The sequence below is a fragment of the Lolium perenne genome, chromosome 6, assembly GCF_019359855.2.
Source record: "Lolium perenne isolate Kyuss_39 chromosome 6, Kyuss_2.0, whole genome shotgun sequence".
NCBI lineage: Eukaryota > Viridiplantae > Streptophyta > Magnoliopsida > Poales > Poaceae > Lolium > Lolium perenne.
Genome location: NC_067249.2, coordinates 51819686 through 51842492, shown reverse-complemented (window position 1 = coordinate 51842492; position 22807 = coordinate 51819686). Strand labels below are relative to the sequence as shown.

The following is a 22807-nucleotide window of genomic DNA, read 5'->3' as shown; positions in this document are numbered from 1 at the left end:
GGGGAGAGAGGGAGCTTTAGGTACCAAAAAAGGGGACTACAAGCTTAAACATCTGCTAAAAATAGCAACAGTAACCTTAACAGTGGCCTTATTTTTCAGTTCGCCACTGAAAGAAGACGAGTTCACATGTAGATATATGCCTACATCTGTAATTTCTGAAGGGATATAGGAGGCATCAGGTAAGCAGAAATTAGAGAGTCATTAATACTCATATCGATGAACCCTCCAAGCGACGGGCGGGCCGAAACCCTAGCCGCCCGCCGCCACAAGCCCCCTTCGGTGCCCCTCCCCTCGTCGCCCCCTGAGGCTGCCGCCGGCGAAGCCGGGCGGCGCCGACGAAGGGGGCGGCGGGGCCCTAGCGCCCCCGGCGTCCCTTTGTGCTGGCCTGGAGGGTGGCTGCCCATCCTGGGTCTCGGCTGGCGGCGGCGCGCGGCGGCGCGCGCTGGAGATGCGGCGGCGGCGGTGCGAGCTGGTGCTGCAGCGGTGGTGCGGCCTGGAGGTGCGACGGCGGCGGTGACGACCTACGGCCTGGAGGTGCGTCTGCGGGCGATGGAGGTGCCATGGGCTTGGCATGGCCCGTGGTTTCTACGCCGGGGAAGGGGCAGCACGCCCGGCGTGGTGCTGCGCCGGCGGTTGCCGGAGGTGCTAGATGCAGCGGCCCCTTGGGCGGGGCCAATCTGGGATCTTTCTTCGGCTTGGAGGCCCGCAGCGGCGTGGTGGCGTCTGGAGGCGCCTCTTGGGGCGGTGGCCAGCCCTGCGACGGTAGGCGGCGCCGAGCGTTTTCTGCGGCGCGTGGATGGAGGGCTTGTCCTGGCGGGCGCGGGCTCGTCCTGTTGGAGATATGCCCAAGAGGCAATAATAAAATGGTTATTATAATATATCTTCGTGTTTATGATAATGTTTACATACCATGCTATAATTGTATTAACCGAAACATTGATACATGTGTGTTATGTGAACAACAAAGAGTCCCTAGTAAGCCTCTTGTATAACTAGCTTGTTGATTAATAGATGATCATGGTTTCGTGATCATGAACATTGGATGTTATTAATAACAAGGTTATGTCATTATATGAATGATGTAATGGACACACCCAATTAAGCGTAGCATAAGATCTCGTCATTAAGTTATTTGCTATAAGCTTTCGATACATAGTTGCCTAGTCCTTATGACCATGAGATCATGTAAATCACTTATACCGGAAAGGTACTTTGATTACACCAAACGCCACTGCGTAAATGGGTGGTTATAAAGGTGGGATTAAGTATCCGGAAAGTATGAGTTGAAGCATATGGATCAACAGTGGGATTTGTCCATCCCAATGACGGATAGATATACTCTGGGCCCTCTCGGTGGAATGTCGTCTATGTCTTGCAAGCATATGAATAAGTTCATAAGAGACCACATACCACGGTACGAGTAAAGAGTACTTGTCAGGAGACGAGGTTGAACAAGGTATAGAGTGATACCGATGATCAAACCTCGGACAAGTAAAATATCGCGTGACAAAGGGAATTGGTATCGTATGTGAATGGTTCATTCGATCACTGAAGTCATCGTTGAATATGTGGGAGCCATTATGGATCTCCAGATCCCGCTATTGGTTATTGGTCGGAGTGAGTACTCAACCATGTCCGCATAGTTCACGAACCGTAGGGTGACACACTTAAAGTTGGATGTTGAAATGGTAGAACTTGAATATGGAATGGAGTTCGAATATTTGTTCGGAGTCCCGGATGAGATCCCGGACATCACGAGGAGTTTCGGAATGGTCCGGTGAATAAGATTCATATATTTGAAGTCATATTCCATGTTTGGAATTGATCGGGTGCTTTTATGGCAGGTTCTAGTAGGTTCTAGAAAAGTCCTAAGAATGGCACTTTGGAAATTAGAGTCCCGACGAGACTCCACTAGCTTGGCCGGGCAGCCCGACAGGGACGAGTCCCAGGTGGAGTGCACCTACAGGTGGCCGGCCACCCCACCTCAAGGAAAGGTGGGAGTCCCACCTTGGGTAGGACTCCCTCCTTGAGTAGGTTTCCCACATATGGGAGGTTTTAGTGTTGGGGTCTTATTCGAAGACTTGGACTAGAACTCTTGGGGCTTCCACCTATATAATGAGGAGGAGAGGGAGGGGGCAGCCACTCTTTGGCTCAGCCTTGGCCGCACCCTATAGAGGGCCGGCGCCCAACCCCCCCTCTCTCCCCAAACCCTAGCGGTCTCTCTCCTCCACCACATCCCGCACGCTTAAGCGAAGCTCCGCCGGATTTCTCCACCACCACCGACACCACGCCGTCGTGCTGTCGGATTCAAGAGGAGCTACTACTTCCGCTGCCCGCTGGAACGGGGAGGTGGACGTCGTCTTCATCAACAACCGAACGTGTGACCGAGTACGGAGGTGCTGCCCGTTCGTGGCGCCGGAAACGATCGTGATCAAGATCTTCTACGCGCTTTTGCAAGCGGCAAGTGATCGTCTACCGCAGCAATAAGAGCCTACTCTTATAGGCTTTGGAATCTCTTCAAGGGTTAGTCTTGATCATCCCCTCGTTGCTACCGTCTTCTAGATTGCATCTTGGCTTGGATTGCGTGTTCACGATAGGAAAATTTTTGTTTTCTATGCAACGTTATCCTTCAGTGGTATCAGAGCCGTGTCTATGCATAGATGGTTGCACGAGTAGAACACAATGGTTTTGTGGGCGTTGATGCTCTTGTTATCTTTAGTTTGAGTACTTTGCATCTTTGTGGCATAGTGGGATGAAGCGGCTCGGACTAACTTTACATGACCGCGTTCATGAGACTTGTTCCTCGTTCGACATGCAACTTGTATTGCATAAGAGGCTTTGCGGGTGTCTGTCTCTCCTACTATAGTGAAGATTCAATTTACTCTTCTATTGACAACACTAGTGTCACCGTTGTGGTTCATGTTCGTAGGTAGATTAGATCTTACTCGAAAACCCTAAACCACGTAAAATATGCAAACCAAATTAGAGACGTCTAACTTGTTTTTGCAGGGTTTGGTGATGTGATATGGCCATGATATGATGATGAATATGTATGAGATGATCATTATTGTATTGTGGCAACCGGCAGGAGCCTTATGGTTGTCTTTAATTTTCATGTTGAGTAGTATTTCAAAGTAGTTGTAATAGTTGCTACATGAGGTGAACAACCATGAAGACGGCGCCATGAACCTTGACGCTACGCCGACGATGATGGAGATCATGCTCGTTGATGATGGAGATCATGTCCGTGCTTTGGAGATAAAGATCGAAGGCGCAAAGACAAAAGGGCCATATCATATCACATATGAACTGCATGTGATGTTAATCCTTTTATGCATCTTATTTTGCTTAGATCGCGACGGTAGCATTATAAGATGATCCCTCACATTAATATCAAGATAATAAAGTGTTCTTCCCTCGTATGCACCGTTGTAACAGTTAAATGCTTCGAAGCATCTCGTGATGATCGGATGTGATAGATTCAACGATTCACATACAACGGGTGTAAGCCATGTTGCACACGCAGAATACTTGGGTTTGCTTGACGAGCCTAGCATGTACAGACATGGCCTCGGGACAACGGAAACCGAAAGGTTGAACACGAGTCATATGGATGATATGATCAACATGTTGATGTTCACCATTGAAGCTACATCATCTCACGTGATGATCGGTGTTTGGTGTAGTGAATTTGGATCGTGTACCACTTAACAACTATGAGGAATGTTGTATTAAGTGGGAGTTCATTAGTAATTAGATTAAAACATGAACTAATTATCATAAACATAGTCTGAGTAGTATTTTGAATTAATTTTGTAGTATTGGCATCCGTTTACTTCTATGCGCTATAATTGAGATAGAAATACTGTTAAAATCTGACAAGAAACTTTACGGATTGGCACCGTATTGTTAAAGAATCAAGAATTGATTAAGTCCTATTGCAAACTTTTAGTAAACCTCACATTGTTGATTCAAAGAGCTATGGTTTCAATTAGTACCTAAAGTTATCTTGTCTCCGTGAAACTTGAAATTCAAATCTGTTTGAAAAGTAAGGAGCTGAAAATTTAGTTTTCAGAAATAATCAAGGTATGAGATATATGTGATATCTAAGACCTTATTGCAAGATGATAGAATAAAGTTTGGTGAGACTACATAAACTCATAAGTTTTATGGGAATGTACGAAGGTTGAAGACGCAAGGCGTCACAATCCTCCAACTATTGGGGCACTAACGATATTCGCATATCCATGAAGTGACCATCCTTAAATATGCACCGTTACTAAGACTCGTCGTTCCGAAGCATCACGTGATGATCGGGTGTGATAGATTCTACGTGTGCATAAAACGGGTGCAAGCTAGATTTGCACATGCAAATACCAAGGTTAAAACTTTACGAGCCTAGCATGTACAGACATGGTCTCGGAAAGTCGTCATGATATGATGGATAAAATTATGAGTGAAATTGTTCATCATGTTACAAAGTTACTAATAATGAAATCTGGAACACTTGTCATATGATGATCAACTTCAAAGTAAGAACCTCAAGGTTATTGGTATTTGACCAACAAACCTAGAAGTTAATGATGTTGAAGTGTTTTTCTGAATAATGAGGAAAGCTAAAAGAGAAACTGCAAAAGATATTTTGGCAAAAAGAAAAGAAAAGACTAGAAAGTCTAGCTCAGGTGTATATAAATGATATACATGTTATGGTTGTATTCCTAGTTAAGTCACACAATGAAATTCTTGGGTATTAGTACCATATTGGTTGGTATGAAGTGTCATACAAAACAATGCAATACAAGAATACAATGGCCTAAGTGACTGACAAGGAATATAATAGAATTGCACGTCTGGAACAAAATAAAGTGTTATTATGTTTGTCGTTGACATTCTATCTAGCCCTTAGAATTTATAATAAAGAACTTAATAATTGTTATTTTGCTCTGGTCAAATGAAAACAATGAGTTGTTCAAATTATGACATTACTCCATGTACGATGGATAAGTTATTATAAATCTTAATGGTGAAACACACATACATAAAACTGACGCTAAAATGCCATAAGGCAAATGATTTGAATTCCACTTATTTGTGGAACCGCCATTTAGGTCATGTTAGAAAGGAACGCATGAAGGAACTCCATGCAAATGGATTTTTGGAGTCATTTGATTTTTGAATCATTTGGCACTTGCAAATCTTTTCTAAAGAGAATGATTAAAATACCGTTCATAGGCCAAGAGTTGAACGGGCAACTAACTTTGTGAAAATATACATGATGATGTATGTGGTTCACTAGGCATAGTTGTGTGCGGGAGATTCTTCTATTTCATGAAAACCTTCAAACAATGAATTGAGTATATATGTGGATATATTCAATAAGGAAAAGTTTGAAACATTTGAATAGGATTCAAATAAATTTCAGCATGAAGTGGAAATCATCGTAATAGAAAAGTCAAATATCTATGATTGGATCATGGTGAAAATATTTGAATTACGAGTTTTAGCAAACATCTAAGAGAGTTATGAAATTGTTCTACAACTTATGTTTCTTGGAGTATCATAGTGATGATGAAGTATCCAAGAGATATATCCAAACTTTGTTGGATCAATGATGAGATAAAATATTGATGCCATTATATTTTTGTGGATTATGCTTTAGTGACTACCGCTTTTACACTAAATAGACCATCATCATGATCCGTTGAAATGACACCATACGAGTTATGGCATGGGTATAAACCTTAATAGTCCTTTCTTTAAATTTTGGTCTAAGAGTTTACAACCAAAATCGGATGAATGTCTTTGTTGGTTATCTCAGAGAATTGATTGGGAATTCTTCTCACAAGACAAAGACAAAAGTGTTTGTCAATGTTTCTTATTTCCGAGAAATTGTTTCTAATGAAGTATTTGAGTGGGAGGACAATATAATTTGATAAGGTTTATGAACCTGAGCATAATGATCAGAGTAGCGCAGCATCGGAATTGGTTTCGGAAGCGGCCACGACGATCATGGCTCCCATGACTACAAAGTGTTTTAGCCATGGAGATCGAAGTACATATTGAACCTTGTAGGTATGGTTTACTTTGTGATCAAATAAATGATTTGTGGACAAAGAATTGATTATGAACAATGATAAACCAACTACAAACAAAGAAGTTATGATGGGCCCTGACTCCGTTAAAATAGCTAGACGCCATGAAATCCAAGATAGATGAATACTTTTTGAAAGTAAATAGATCTATAAAATTGATGGACTTGGATGAAATATCCTTGAAGAAGCTTAACTTGTTGAAAAGTTGTTTACGACAAAGTTCAAAGAGTTGACTACGACAAGATTAGATCTTCCGTAGCAATGCTTAAAGTCTATATGGATTATTCTAGTAATCACTACATATTTCCTTTATGAGATATGTTAGTAGGATGGCAAAATACATTACTTATCAAAAGTGTGTATTAAAGGTGTATACAAGATACAATCAAGAGTTTTGCTGGTCCGTGGAATACTAGATAGGTATACAAACTTCAATTTGATGAAGTAAGTATAGCGGAGTTTGAATCTTCACTAGATGAAATAGTCAAAGAGTTTTTTGATTTCATCAGAAACAATGAAGAGGCTTGCATTTGCAAGAAATTAAGTGGGAGCGCTAAGACACATTTATAATACTTTATGTAGGTGACATATAGTTGGTTATAAATGATGTAATTATATACTTGATTAAAAGGTTTCATTGAGAATTAACTTCAATGAAAGGATATGGACTGAAACAAATTTAGTGTCAAGATCTATGAAGATAGATTGAAACACATAAATAAGTTTAAGTCAAAGTACATATGATGGATATTGAAGTAATTCAATATAGAAATATTAAGAAAATGTTCTTGTCATGTGAAGTTTTAACAAGACTTGAGTGTATATGACACTCGATGAGTAAAAACACATGAGTGATTTTAGATCACGCATCATCTGTCCACAATACTATATCATGTGCTATAAAGTGTTATGAGCATATACCAGAATGATTCATATGATGATCATTGGACAACAGTAAGAATATCCTTGAGTACTTTAGAAGAACTAAGGATATATATATTTTTTTTATGAAGAAATGACAAACAAATCGCTGTAAGGTGTTACACCGATATTGGTTTTGTCACATATAAAATATAATTTCAATCTCAAATTAGACTAAGTGTTGTTTAAAAGGTAGCACAATGAGCTAGAAGTTGTCTATGCTAGATTTAGAAGAGTTCTAAATATTGTGACAGAATCTACAAAAGAAGGCAGAGTATGTCATTGTTTTGACAATGACAAAGGATGTTAAGTCAAGAGGTTCTTTGAGAACACGGTGTTTTTCCGACACAGTCGAACTTTGAAGCTATATTGTGTGTGACAATATTAGTGACATATTTCAGACCGCGGAATTAAGGTTCCACCGTAAGACCAAACATATTTAATGCCGACTCATTTGGAAATGAGTGATGCGTTAAGACGCAAATGAATTACAAAATACATACGGTTCTCGAGCATGTCAGATCCGTTGACTAAAAACCTCTCTCGTGAGCAATACATGATAAAACACCAGAAGACCAAGGTGTTATATCTTTACAAATGTAAACTAGATTATTGACTCTAGTGCAAGTGGGAGACTGTTGGAGATATGCCCAAGAGGCAATAATAAAATGGTTATTATAATATATCTTCGTGTTTATGATAATGTTTACATACCATGCTATAATTGTATTAACCGAAACATTGATACATGTGTGTTATGTGAACAACAAAGAGTCCCTAGTAAGCCTCTTGTATAACTAGCTTGTTGATTAATAGATGATCATGGTTTCGTGATCATGAACATTGGATGTTATTAATAACAAGGTTATGTCATTATATGAATGATGTAATGGACACACCCAATTAAGCGTAGCATAAGATCTCGTCATTAAGTTATTTGCTATAAGCTTTCGATACATAGTTGCCTAGTCCTTATGACCATGAGATCATGTAAATCACTTATACCGGAAAGGTACTTTGATTACACCAAACGCCACTTTAGCGTAAATGGGTGGTTATAAAGGTGGGATTAAGTATCCGGAAAGTATGAGTTGAAGCATATGGATCAACGGTGGGATTTGTCCATCCCAATGACGGATAGATATACTCTGGCCCTCTCGGTGGAATGTCGTCTATGTCTTGCAAGCATATGAATAAGTTCATAAGAGACCACATACCACGGTACGAGTAAAGAGTACTTGTCGAGACGAGGTTGAACAAGGTATAGAGTGATACCGATGATCAAACCTCGGACAAGTAAAATATCGCGTGACAAAGGGAATTGGTATCGTATGTGAATGGTTCATTCGATCACCGAAGTCATCGTTGAATATGTGGGAGCCATTATGGATCTCCGTGATCCCGCTATTGGTTATTGGTCGGAGTGAGTACTCAACCATGTCCGCATAGTTCACGAACCGTAGGGTGACACACTTAAAGTTGGATGTTGAAATGGTAGAACTTGAATATGGAATGGAGTTCGAATATTTGTTCGGAGTCCCGGATGAGATCCCGGACATCACGAGGAGTTTCGGAATGGTCCGGAGAATAAGATTCATATATAGGAAGTCATATTCCAAGTTTGGAAATGATCCGGTGCATTTATGGCAGGTTCTAGAAGGTTCTAGAAAAGTCCGGAAGAATGGCACTTTGGAAAGTAGAGTCCCGAAGAGACTCCACTAGCATGGCCGGCCAGCCCTAAAGGGAAGAGTCCCAGGTGGACTCCACCTAAAGGTGGCCGGCCACCCCACCTCAAGGAAAGGTGGGAGTCCCACCTTGGGTAGGACTCCCTCCTTGAGTAGGTTTCCCACATATGGGAGGTTTTAGTGTTGGGGTCTTATTCGAAGACTTGGACTAGAACTCTTGGGGCTTCCACCTATATAATGAGGAGGAGAGGGAGGGGGCAGCCACTCTTTGGCTCAGCCTTGGCCGCACCCTATAGAGGGCCGGCGCCCAACCCCCCCTCTCTCCCCAAACCCTAGCGGTCTCTCTCCTCCACCACATCCCGCACGCTTAAGCGAAGCTCCGCCGGATTTCTCCACCACCACCGACACCACGCCGTCGTGCTGTCGGATTCAAGAGGAGCTACTACTTCCGCTGCCCGCTGGAACGGGGAGGTGGACGTCGTCTTCATCAACAACCGAACGTGTGACCGAGTACGGAGGTGCTGCCCGTTCGTGGCGCCGGAAACGATCGTGATCAAGATCTTCTACGCGCTTTTGCAAGCGGCAAGTGATCGTCTACCGCAGCAATAAGAGCCTACTCTTATAGGCTTTGGAATCTCTTCAAGGGTTAGTCTTGATCATCCCCTCGTTGCTACCGTCTTCTAGATTGCATCTTGGCTTGGATTGCGTGTTCACGATAGGAAAATTTTTGTTTTCTATGCAACGTTATCCTTCACGTCCGTGGCTCGTTCTTGGGCCGCCAAGGAGGTTTCCATGCTGGCGGTGATCTTCGGTTTCCTTTCGCGGTGATGGCTGCCCGGGTTCGCTCTGGTTGCTTTCGGCAACTATCTCGCGGGCAGCGGTGATGATCCGGACGGCGGCTTTTGTCGCGGCGACGGGGAGCCTAGGTGTGGCGGCGGGAGGGACGCTTGATGATCGTCGGGAGCTTGGAGGGGGAGAGGCGTGGTGGTTGTGCCGGTCCTTGTTGGGCGGGCGTGAGGACTTAGACTCATCGCTAGGCGAAAGCCTTGTCCTGGCGGCTGGCCAGGACCGACGACGGTGACGCCCGTGGGCGCCGCATCCTTCTTGAAGTCGTTGTCGCAGCGGTGTGTTTTTGCTCCTTCGCCCGGGTTCTCCGGGGGAAACCCCAGATCCCTTGCGGGATCGGGCGTGAGTGGCGCTTTTGTGTCGCTTTGCCTCTTGAGGCCTCGCTTTGGATGACCACCGGTCAAAGGGACCTATGGAGTGTTTTGGTGGTTTGGCGGAGGCGAGTTCGTCTTCGGCCAGGCGGGGCGCGGCCTCGGGGCCGGCGTGGTAGTTGGAGCGGTGGCTCCGGTCTTTAGCCTCCGCCTGTTGCGTTGATGTGTGGTGTCGACCTAGGTGGTCGTCGACCCGTGTGGAGCGCAGCCTCGGGGCTGGCGTGTGGTGTTGTGTTGTACGGTTTTTCGGCCAGTTTCCCTCATAAACGGGTCGGCTCTTTTCTCCTATATCAATGAAAGGCAAATCTTTTGCCCCATTTCAAAAAAAAAATCGATGAATTAAATGAATTATCACCAAATAGAGAGTCTTGTGATACTTGAAACCCCAATTGATATTTTCTTGCAACCTACAAAATAAGTACTCTTAGATTGTTGTTTATGTTATTGTATATCTTACACCGGTCCAGTTTGCATCAATGAAGGATGACTGTTTTTCTTCTCCATGTAATTGAAGTTCAAGGTGCCATCATCTCCTGCAACTTTCCATTTCCTACAGCCATTGCTACATTACATAAAACTTACATTTTATCATCATAATTTCCTTGCTAAGTGTACTGCATGAATTTCTTCATATTTCAATCTTGACACTGAAGCAACATACACTTCTTCTTTAAAGTAGATTCCTCCTGTAAGTATAATGATGACTTAATTGTATTTGATCTCGGAATTCAAACGGATTATGCTATCGTATATAGGGTTCGTCTTCCTTTCCCAAGTATAGATCCTTGCAAATGCTTGATCATTAGGTATTGTATCTAATGTTATCCCATACCGTTTGATGAAATAATGATGGATACTAAGATATTTTCCCTGTTTTGTAGCACTTCAGGTTTGGCTGATCCTCACACCATCACACCCCAACCCCCCTGGTCGTGCAGCGTTGGCTGAGTCATAAAGAGCCTAGCTAGAGGTATTCTCAAATATCTGGAGGTGGAAAATATAGGCAACACTGGCATGCAGGCCACACGGCAACCAGTATTTGATCAAAAGCTCCTTCCAGTGGTACGATTTCCCCACCAATGCCCTCCCCTTACCCAGTGACATGGGCTTCCAGCTATGTTCCTCCATCTACGTCTGCACCACCTCGGAATCCTATGTGCATAGAAAATGAGTGTGTTTTCTTGATATGGTCTTCAAATAGAGCAGGGAAGGATGCCTAAGTACAAATTTGCTTAAGTAAAGTTGACTTATCCAAGCGTTGGAGATTCAGTGTAAACTTATAATCTCACATGTTTTCTTGAGTAAAATGTCGCTATTGGGTGTCATTCTTTACATGACATCACTCTGTACTACAAGATCTACAAGATGCATTGCTTTTTGGTTATTCTACACTAATTACTGAATATTGTTAATGTGGTACATACCACCGATGTCAGTAGCAGCCATGCTGATCTACACTTGAGATGTTCATTGTCGCCGGAGCATGGAAAAAGTGCAGAACGACAGGCCATCCGTAAATAATCAAGTTTGCTCAATGCACAATGGTTTAGGAAGTTACTCCTCAGCCTAAGAATTTCCCTCTGTTTGCGTATAAGGCTTATCCATTTGATGTCAGGAAGCATGTATAGCAGATGCATACTTTAAGGTTTCCTTTATTCTGCACCACTGATGTCATTGGGGTTTTTGTGTGTCAAAATCATAAGAAGAACCTGTAAAAAAAGTTACATCAAACTAGCAAAGCATCTGTGTATGTTTTTCTTCGCCTCTATAGCAGACCTCTTCTAGCACAGGTCGTAGCTGTTGAAATGAATTTGTTTTGCTCTTAAATATATTTTTTGTATGACGTGTATATCTTGAATTGTGACATAACTAATATATTTTTCACAATACAGTGAAACTGCATTGATTTCTAGAGTAACTGAAATTTTCGTGTGCCGATATAGTGCAGGAGTCATGGTACATCAATATACATCAATATTTTACTTTTCTTGGTTGCTTCAGTTCTTCTTTTTTATTTCATATGACTCTTTATGCAAGTTAGGACTAGATGTAAATTATGTAAACACATGATACAATGCTGACCAGTGAATATACACTTTTACTATCAAATATAATCCAATCAAAAAAATTCAGTCCATTTGCCATAAAGTAATCCCAGATCATGGGAAACATGTTGTGCAGTCCTGTTGAAGAGGTATTGGGCCTGGCTGTGTGACTTACCTACTTGGCCCATGTGGCCCATGTTAGAGAGTGTTCTGAAGATGCTTTATAAGGGACTCGTTCCCTTCTTCCTGACCTAGCCGCCACAGCTCTTAGAGCATTCAAGTTAGACACTATCTCTTTGTACATCATGGTATCAGAGCAAGGGGCGATGGAGGGGCGATGGTGACTGCAACAGTGGCCTAAGGTGGAGCTGGGAGGACTGCGCAGGTGGTGGTGCTGATTCAGGAGGTGGCGTGGGTTCTGGTGGTGCTGTGCTGAGAGGAAGTGGACTGGAGGAGTGCCTGCTGGTGATGTGCAAGATGGGGGATGTGCTCACAACAGCTCTTGAGAAGCTGGCCCAGTTTCTCGTGGCCAAGAATGCTGAGAGCACTTCTGCTGAAGGGGGTGCTGCTCGTGTTTCACAAGCAGAGATGGTGCAGAACGTGGAGCTCATGCCAAATGAGGTAAAGTTAGAAGGGATGAGCAACTACCTGAGTTGGTCAAGGAGAGCATTGCTCATTCTGAGGACAAAAGGCCTGGATGGGCATGTTCAGGGAAGTGCTGCTGAACCGGAAGATAAGGGGAGTGTGATGCGTGCAGTTAACACACGTCCGTTGGGAACCCCAAGAGGAAGGTGTGATGCGTACAGTGGCAAGTTTTCCCTCAGTAAGAAACCAAGGTTTATCGAACCAGTAGGAGCCAAGAAGCACGTTGAAGGTTGATGGCGGCGAAGTGTAGTGCGGCGCAACACCAGGGATTCCGGCGCCAACGTGGAACCTGCACAACACAATCAAAGTACTTTGCCCCAACGTAACAGTGAGGTTGTCAATCTCACCGGCTTGCTGTAAACAAAGGATTAATTGTATAGTGTGGAAGATGATGTTTGTTTGCGAAGAACAGTAAAGAACAATTGCAGTAGATTGTATTTCAGATGTAAAGAATGGACCGGGGTCCATAGTTCACTAGTGGTGTCTCTCCCATAAGATAAATAGCATGTTGGGTGAACGAATTACAGTTGGGCAATTGACAAATAAAGAAGGCATAACAATGCACATACATATATCATGATGAGTACTATGAGATTTAATCAGGGCATTACGACAAAGTACATAGACCGCTATCCAGCATGCATCTATGCCTAAAAAGTCCACTTTCAGGTTATCATCCGAACCCCTTCCGGTATTAAGTTGCAAACAATAGACAATTGCATTAAGTATGGTGCGTAATGTAATCAACACAAATATCCTTAGACAAAGCATCGATGTTTTATCCCTAGTGGCAACAGCACATCCACAACCTTAGAACTTTCTCACATCGTCCTGCATTCAATAGAGGCATGAACCCACTATCGAGCATAATTACTCCCTCTTGGAGTTACAAGTATCAACTTGGCCAGAGCCTCTACTAGCAACGGAGAGCATGCAAGAACATAAACAACATATATGATAGATTGATAATCAACTTGACATAGTATTCAATATTCATCGGATCCCAACAAACACAACATGTAGCATTACAAATAGATGATCTTGATCATGATAGGCAGCTCACAAGATCTAACATGATAGCACAATGAGGAGAAGACAACCATCTAGCTACTGCTATGGACCCATAGTCCAGGGGTGAACTACTCACACATCGATCCGGAGGCGATCATGGCGATGAAGAGCCCTCCGGGAGATGATTCCCCTCTCCGGCAGGGTGCCGGAGGCGATCTCCTGAATCCCCCGAGATGGGATTGGTGGCGGCGGCGTCTCTGGAAGGTTTTCCGTATCGTGGCTCTCGGTACAGAGGGTTTCGCGACGAAGGCTTTAAGTAGGCGGAAGGGCGGAGTCGGAGGAGCCACGGGGGCCCCACACGCTAGGGCCGCGCCGCCCTAGTGTGGCGGCGCCCCGTGGCCCCACTTCGTTTCTCCCTCGGTCTTCTGGAAGCTTCGTGGAAAAATAAGCCCTGGGCATTGATTTCGTCCAATTCCGAGAATATTTCCTTACTAGGATTTCTGAAACCAAAAACAGCAGAAAACAAAGAATCGGCTCTTCGGCATCTCGTCAATAGGTTAGTGCCGGAAAATGCATAATAATGACATATAATGTGTATAAAACATGTGAGTATCATCATAAAAGTAGCATGGAACATAAGAAATTATGGATACGTTTGAGACGTATCAAGCATCCCCAAGCTTAGTTCCTACTCGCCCTCGAGTAGGTAAACGATAACAAGGATAATTTCTGAAGTGACATGCTATCATAATCTTGATCAATACTATTGTAAAGCACATGAGATGAATGCAGCGATTCGAAGCAATGATGAAGACAATGAGTAAACAAATGAATCATATAGCAAAGACTTTTCATGAATAATACTTTCAAGACAAGCATCAATAAGACTTGCATAAGAGTTACTCATAAAGCAATAAATTCTTAGTAGAAAGCTTTGAAACAACACAAAGGAAGATATAAGTTTCAGCGGTTGCTTTCAACTTCAACATATTTATCTCATGGATAATTGTCAACACAAAGTAATATAACAAGTGCAATAGGTAAACATGTAGGAATCAATGCACACAGTTTACACAAGTGTTTGCTTCTAAGATAGAAAGAATAGGTAAACTGACTCAATAATAAAGTAGAAGAATGGCCCTTCGCAGAGGGAAGCATGGATTACTATATTTGTGCTAGAGCTTTTCATTTTGAAAACATAGAAGCAATTTTGTCAACGGTAGTAATAAATCATATGTGTTATGTATAAGACATCCTATAAGTTGCAAGCCTCATGCATAGAATACTAATAGTGCTCGCACCTTGTCCTAATTAGCTTGGATTAACACGGATTATCATTGCATAGCATATGTTTCAACCAAGTGCCACAAAGGGGTACCTCTATGCCGCCTGTACAGAGGTCTAAGGAGAAAGTTCGCATTGGTTTTCTCGCTTTTGATTATTCTCAACTTAGACATCCATACCGGAACAACATAGACAACAGATAATAGACTCCTCTTTAATGCATAAGCATTCAACAACAGTTAATATTCTCATAAGAGATTGAGGATTTGTGTCCAAACTGAAACTTCCACCATGATTCATGGCTTTAGTTAGCGGCCCAATGTTCTTCTTTAACAATATGCATACTCAAACCATTTGATCATGAAAATCGCCCTTACTTCAGACAAGACGAACATGCATAGCAACTCACATGATATTCAACAAAGGTAAAAGTTGATGGCGTCCCCAGAAACATGGTTACCGCTCAACAAGCAACTTATTAAGAAATAAGAACATAAGTACATATTCTTCAGCACAATAGTTTTTAAGGCTATTTTCCCATGAGCTATGTATTGTAAAGGCAAAGGATAGAATTTTAAAGGTAGCACTCAAGTAATGTACTTTGGAATGGCAGAGAAATACCATGTGGTAGGTAGGTGTAACATCCCAAGTTCAACAATAATAAAATCAAGAGAGAGTTTCCATTACTCAAATTTTGCAACAAACAAAAACTTTTTCTATGCATATAGTGCCACATATAGACTTATGCATTTGAGTGAATTTCTTTTGTGCAATTGCCATGATGAGTGTTAGCATGATTAAATATTGTTATATGAACACTAACCAAGATCACCAAACCCTAAATTGAGGAGAAATAAAGAAAATGGGAAAAACTCATATTTCACTTACATACACCATATGCCAAAATTCAAATCCTCAACATAGGCCACCATTACTTGCCCCATTGCTTCTAAAATACTTTAAAGTGACAAACTAACACAAATGCATCCTTGGAGCAAGAATCAAATCAAAAGAAATCAAGATTTCATCATACATATGATAATGGTCACTTAACCCAAAAATATTTTCTTCACTACTTTACCCCTCTGTATTTCTCAATTCTTAAACTAAGCAAGGTCAACTAAAGCCAGGTCATCCAAGAACATGTCAAGGTGAGTAACCTTGATGTTGACCACCCTCCCTAAAGTTGACTAGGTTGACCAGAATAAGAGGGCAAAGATGGAACCCGAGAGAGAGAAGAAGATCACCTCAAATTTGAAATGTTGCAAATCACTTCCAAATTGAGTGCCACCACCACCAATACCTCACATTAATTATATCATTAAGATGTACCAAAAAGAATTCCAAAATTCGACAAAAATATTCATGCGGGCATTGTGTCGAACAGGTGGCAGGCATCAAATCCAAATTTAGACACACACTATTGTCCACTGGTTTCTTCACTAAACCACCTTTAAACTTGATCATTGCACTCCCCTACGACCCCTGCTTCACCCCAGTACTTGACCTGATCGAGTAAAGTGAGAGGAGGGAGAAGAAAAACCCTAAAACAAAGCCTACCGTGGCCATGCCGGCCACCTTTGGCATCTCCACCTCTGGCCACCATTCTAACCTATCCTCTTGTCCTGGAGCATCTCTGTGACACGAGGACCTCGACGGTACACAGCCCCTGCTCGCCAAGGCTCGGCATTGGCCAGGACACGCGTGCCCAAACCATGCCAGGACGTGCCAGCCGGCGTGGTGATCACGCCCTGGACGCGCCAGGACGCCACGCACTCGATCGCTACCGTCCTCGCCCTGCATCCCTACGCCTGGAACGAGAACCGCCTCTGCGCCCTCTACCACCTAGACACACTCGATCGACTGCGGCCGCCTCGTCACCGTCGTCCTCGCCGGCGAAGTACCGCGGGTACCGCAGCACTCGAATCGATTTCCTGGACGATTCCTTCGTCTTTTCTCCGCGCCAGCTAGCCGTTGAGCATCGCCAGGACGACGCCTACACGCAGCCGTCCTTCACTTGCCCCTTGGAGCGCCAGAAGCGCCGCGCCATGGCCGCTCCTCCACAGCACACTCGGCCTCTTCCCTCCCTCTATAAATAGCGACGATCGGCGCCTCCTCTCTTCACACAATCCACTCCCCTCACCTCACTGAGTCTCCTCCACCCATCAATTTCACCAGACCTCGCCGGAGTTGCTCGAATCGCGAGCTCAAGACCGCCGGAGCCCGCGAAAGCCCTGCTTCGATTGGCGCCTCCCCGAGCGCCGCCGCTGCCCCAAGCTCTTCCCCATCTACTACACCTTCACCGCGCTTACTGCCAGACACCTGCAACGGCCTGGTAGGCTCCCCGACCCCCTAGGCTCGCCGCCAGTGAGCTCGCCTCTCGCCGGAGACGACGATGCTCACACGCCGTCAATCTCCTTTCTAATCCTACGGTTTAGATCCAGCGTACCGCTTCGGCGTTTAAAGAGGCGCCGACAGGTGGCCCCCACCTTGTCAGCGCGGCCCGAGCGCGCCAGACGCGTGTTGGGCTGCGAAGTGCTGTTAAATTTCGTTTCGGCCCAGTAACGCTTCCCGCCTAAGCCCAGGAATTCAAATCTAGTTTAATCTTATTCAAATTTGCTCTGCTGAAGGTTTAGTAAATTTTGAATAGTTTGAATTCTGCCAAACCAAATTTAGCAAACTTTATACCGTTGGAAAGCCCATGAATTTATCTATCCAATGCCACTGGGCCCACCTCCAAATTCGTAGTAGATTTAATTTGATAAAAATGACAAGACAGGAACTTTTGCACATTCAAACTTTATTTAAAATTCAACCAGAATAGATTTTGAAGTAATTCCAATTCTAATAAATCACAAATGATGTCCTCTAATTGATTATGCAATAACATAGCCCTGTTGTTTGTATGATCATGGACTAGATCAAATAAAATGGCTATGTAGTCATTTCTAGAGCATTTTAAAGTGGAATTCAAACCCAACCCTAATATGAGAGCTACCTCTCATTTAAATTTTGATCCTAAGTACTAATAACCAGGGGGAATGACTTAGGCTAATGAACCCCTGAGAATTATTACTTAGAGATTTTAATTCATTTAGATGTTAAGTATTAAAACTATGTGAAGTATAGCACTTCAATTAAATTGAACTCACATATAATAGATATGAAATGTTGACTTTGGGTCAACCTATATTTCATACCTTATTATTATATGAAGAGGTTAAATCTTAATATTAGGTAATGCAAATAAATGAATTTCTTTAAAGACCTACACACCAATTTTAAGAAATGAGAATAATGAGAGGAAATTATTTTTCTCCTAAATAAGAATTCATCAAATAAACCACCATGCCATGTTTGATTGATAATAGGACTAGAGTATGAACTCTTTGAGTGCTTCTAGTTTAGTATGAAAGCTTGGTCTAGTATTTATACCTCATATTCGTATATAGACGCTAGTACCGAGGAATACCAAGAGGAGGAAGGCTACTCACAGGAAGAAGAAGAGAACTTCGATAACTACCCAGCTCAAGGCAAGCTAACCCTTGCTAAACACAAGTGCTTAGCTCTACAAGAGCAAAGGCACCATCACACTTTACTTTTATGTATTACCTATCCCATGTTTTTACATACATTTTTCCTTTGCTTATTTATTTCAAAGTACTTTTGATTTATGATTTACTTGGTCTAGAGTAGAACAATATTTGGAAATAGATTAGCACAACTCAAAGCTAGATAGCACCCCTCATATAGTTGCTAGTGCTAATCAATTAAAATTTGACTACTCTAGATGGGAACATGGTGAAGAAAAATGACTTTGAAAGAAAGTAAAGTGAAGGTGGATGTGAACAAGAGAAGATAGTGATTTTTGATAAAATTGATGATTGGGTCTGAATGCGATACCCTTCCAATTATACAAGTACCCCCACAATACCTGATTATGGGTAGGGCTTAACTGGAAACTTGTGTATTTTAGTATGGGTTCCCTCTAAACAAACATCATAGGGGTTACGCCGAGGCTGCCTCCGTTAAATGTGGAAGGATGTTAATATGAGGTGAATGTACGGCCCAAGCCCTGTGCAGTTCCCGGGTTGACTGCGGTTTCCACCGGGAGGCCAAGCTCATGGGGAGAGGTGCTCATACTAGCATATATAAGTGAAAGGTTTCGATTGATGATCCGCGTACTGTGTTACGATGATTCGGGGTTATCCTCGACGGATGAAATCAAAAGTTGTGGCACAAGAGTACAACCTCTGCAGAGTGTTAAACCTATTCGAATAGCCGTGTCCACGGTTACGGACAATTGGAAAGGCCATACTATCTCCGTTATCATTAAAATGTTTTGATTCTAGAAATGAATGGTGGATTGAAAGGTGACATTATGGTGAACCATAATGAGTAGTGGGAATGACACTAATGTTCCCACTTGAGTTAGTCTAGCACATGATAAGGCTTTACCAAAGATTTATGAAACTAAAACTTGGCTTTATGCAAATAAATCTAGAGCTTAGCACCCCCTTATTACACTTAATGAGTAATTATTATTAAGTTGGTTTGCGAGTACTTTAAAAGTACTCATGGCTTTGCCCTGGCTATTCAAATGCCAGACTATGAAGGAGAGCACCAGTATCAGGATGACGGACAGCAGGACGTCTATGATAACTAGGATCGTCTTCTAACGTCAAGCGTTGCCTGTGGAATAGATAGTCCACTACTACTTCGCTTCCGCTACTATTTGTGATGTTGAACAATATATTCGTGTAATTTTGGATCATGTGATCTATGGTTGTAAGACAATATGGGTTGTAATAAATGATGACTCTATGCTACTTACTATTATGTCTCGCAAAAACATTATTCCTGGGATTGCGATGTACGGCATAATAGGCATCTGGACTTAAAAATCCGGGTGTTGACAAGTTGGTATCAGAGCCATTGTTTGACCTTAGGAGACCCTAGTTAGAATGGACGTTCGATAAACTTAGTTTCCAAAATAATAACTTGAATAGTTATGAAAAATACAATCATATCCTTACCTTCGATCTTTTAAACTAGCCAATTCATGTTCTTATTTATAAGTTGCTTAAAATTTTGAACACTTGCACATCTCTAACTTGCTCATCCATCCCTCTACAGATGGATCCTATCATCCCCACGGAGCCCTTCATCCAGACTCAAGTGTACGACCTGGCGAACGGTGGGGATCTGATCTTCGAGAGGGATCTGATGGCCCTCTCACAGTTCCTCGGACGCTCGCCTCCCGTGTTCTACGGAGGCCAGATCTCTGACCAAGCTGGAGGCCAACTCCAATGGCTCATCATGGCTAGCCTCCCGGGGAAGCCGGAGTCCCCCATGTTCCGCCAGATTCAGTTCTCTCTCCGAGAGAACAACTGGGTGGATGGACTCACCCGCGCTCTACAGGAGGCTCTCGCTCGTCTGTGCGGGCAAAACTCGGTGGCGATCGAAGGAGAGCGCTTTGAGCACTTTGCAAGGCACTCCTCTCTCGGGCTGCCCCTCAGCCTGCCGTTCCACCCGGTGCTCAGGCACCACGTGGATCACATGGACTTCATGCTGTTCGAAACTCGTGCTGAGTTGGACAACTCCCGCTCCGCCGCCATCCACACCCAGGACCAGCTGAACAAGTATGCGGAGACCATCAAGGTCATCGCAAAGGAGCGTAGAACTCTCCGCCAGCTGGTCGTGAAGAGGGACTCTACCATTCACCGCCTGAAGGCCAAGATCGCCGTCCTGAAGGAGACCATCGCCACTCAGGCGGAGCAGCTCCAGATCCTCGAAGGAGAGGGACAAGGGGAGGACATCCAAGGGGATGGCTACTCCTACGTCAGCAACGACGATGACTACGAGGAGGAAGACGAGGGAGACCTGGACTTCCACCAGCACCTGCCTGCCGGGATGGACACCATCTTCCCGCTCCGCATCGATGGATAGCTTCCATCCCCCTTATGAGCACTTGCGAGTATGAGATGTATCGGTCCTTTGTATTCGCCCCATGTATCGTAGTTTGTTGAAAGGGTTCTTAAAACCCTCCTGAACATTTGGCTTGTAATAATTGCTACCTCCATGACTATGTTTGTGTATGTATAATATTATTATTATGAATCAAGTTTTAAGTTGTGTGAAATTTCATACCAAAATAAGCCATAGAAATTTCCCTCTTATCTCATGATCCATATCACTGTTCAGATGGCACCCCCAACCCGCAACGAAACCACAATGATGCAACTGCTGCAATAGATGATGGCAGAAAGAGAAGCTGAGAGAGTTGACCGTCAAGCCAACCTAGCTGCACTTCAACAGATTGCTCAGGGCAATCAAGGCCACGGAAACCACGACCACCCAGGGTCGAAGCTGAAAAACTTCCAGAACACTAACCCACCGGTGTTCAGCAAGACCGAGGAACCCCTCGATGCTGATGATTGGCTCCAAACTATGGAGAACAATCTCGAGGTTGCCGGAGTGGAGGACAACGAGAAGGTGTTGTTCGCCACCCACTATCTGGCTGGACCTGCACGTGCCTGGTGGACAAGTACCCGCGCCTTACATGCGGGGCAAATGATGACTTGGGAGGATTTCAAACTCAAGTTTAGTAAGTATCATGTGCCCCCGGGTTTGATCAAGAAGATGAGGGATGAGTTCAGGGAACTGAAGCAAGGCAGAATGACCGTGGTGGAATACCGCGACAAGTTTCTCACTTTGTCAAGGTACGCCCCGGATGAGACGGACACCGTCGAGAAGAGGAAGGAGAGGTTCCTGAATGGACTGCATGATGAAATGCAGACTGTGCTGATCAACATTCCCTTTGCTGATCTAGAAGCCCTTGTTGACTCCGCCATTCAAATGGAGGGGAAGATACATCAAGCCAACGAGAACCGCAAGCGCCGTATGATGAACAAGAGTGGGCCCAGCAACAACCACAAGTATCGCCCCAGCTCAAGTGGAGGGTTCGCCCCAAGAAACAACAAGCCCCCGATGCAGAATCCACGTCCGGGTTATCAGAACCGGAGTGGAGGAAACCCCAGGCCAGGAGGCCACCACAACTACAACAACAACAACCACCACAACAACTTCAACCGCGCTCCACCGCGCGCCCCCAACAACAACTCCAACACCGCTCCAAGGACTGGGAGCAATGCTATTCCAATCACCCCCAAGGACAAGTCCACCTACAACTGCTATGAGTGCGGAGTGGCTGGGCACTTCTCCTATGAGTGTCCCAAGAAGCTCGCCAAGACTGCCGCCAACACCTCAGGCCCTGCGCAGCAGCAGCATCGTGTCACCACCAACAAGAAGTTCGCCCCCAACAACCCGAACAACCGCAACGGCCGCCTCTACCACATGAATGCAGAAGAAGCTCAGGAAGCCCCAGACGTTGTGCTGGGTATGTTCTCTGTTAACTCAATACCCGCAAGAGTGCTATTTGATTCTGGAGCATCGCATTCATTCATTACCGAAGATTTTGCATGCACTAAGTAAGATTCAACCCATCAGTTTGAAGCATGTCATGATAGTTCAAATACCCGGATCCACAACTAAAGCTAGAAAAATTTGCAAAGATGTGCCAATCAGAATACATGAAATAGAATTCTATGCAAATTTGATCGTTCTGGGAGCCAAAGGTTTGGAAGTAGTCCTAGGAATGGACTGGATGGCGAAACATCATGGATTGATCGATTGTGCCAAGAAGGCCATCACCATGACTAGTAGCACCGGAATAATAGTTGAACACATATCTGAAAGGATGCCCCGAAAATTCACTTGTAACCAAAGCCTAGCCAAACCCACCTTGGATCAGATCAGGGTCGTTTGTCGATATCCTGATGTGTTTCCGGATGATCTACCCGGTATGCCCCCAGATCGGGATATCGAGTTTATCATCGAGTTAATCC

At 43.8% G+C, this 22807-nt stretch overlaps 1 long non-coding RNA gene across 1 annotated transcript; it reads left to right on the top strand.

Moving 5' to 3' along the window:
• Positions 1–19: 19 nt before the first annotated feature.
• On the top strand, positions 20–11646 carry LOC139831918 (uncharacterized). Its single transcript, XR_011746318.1, has 2 exons — positions 20–179; positions 10797–11646. It is a non-coding gene; the product is annotated as an uncharacterized lncRNA (long non-coding RNA).
• Positions 11647–22807: the final 11161 nt, after the last annotated feature.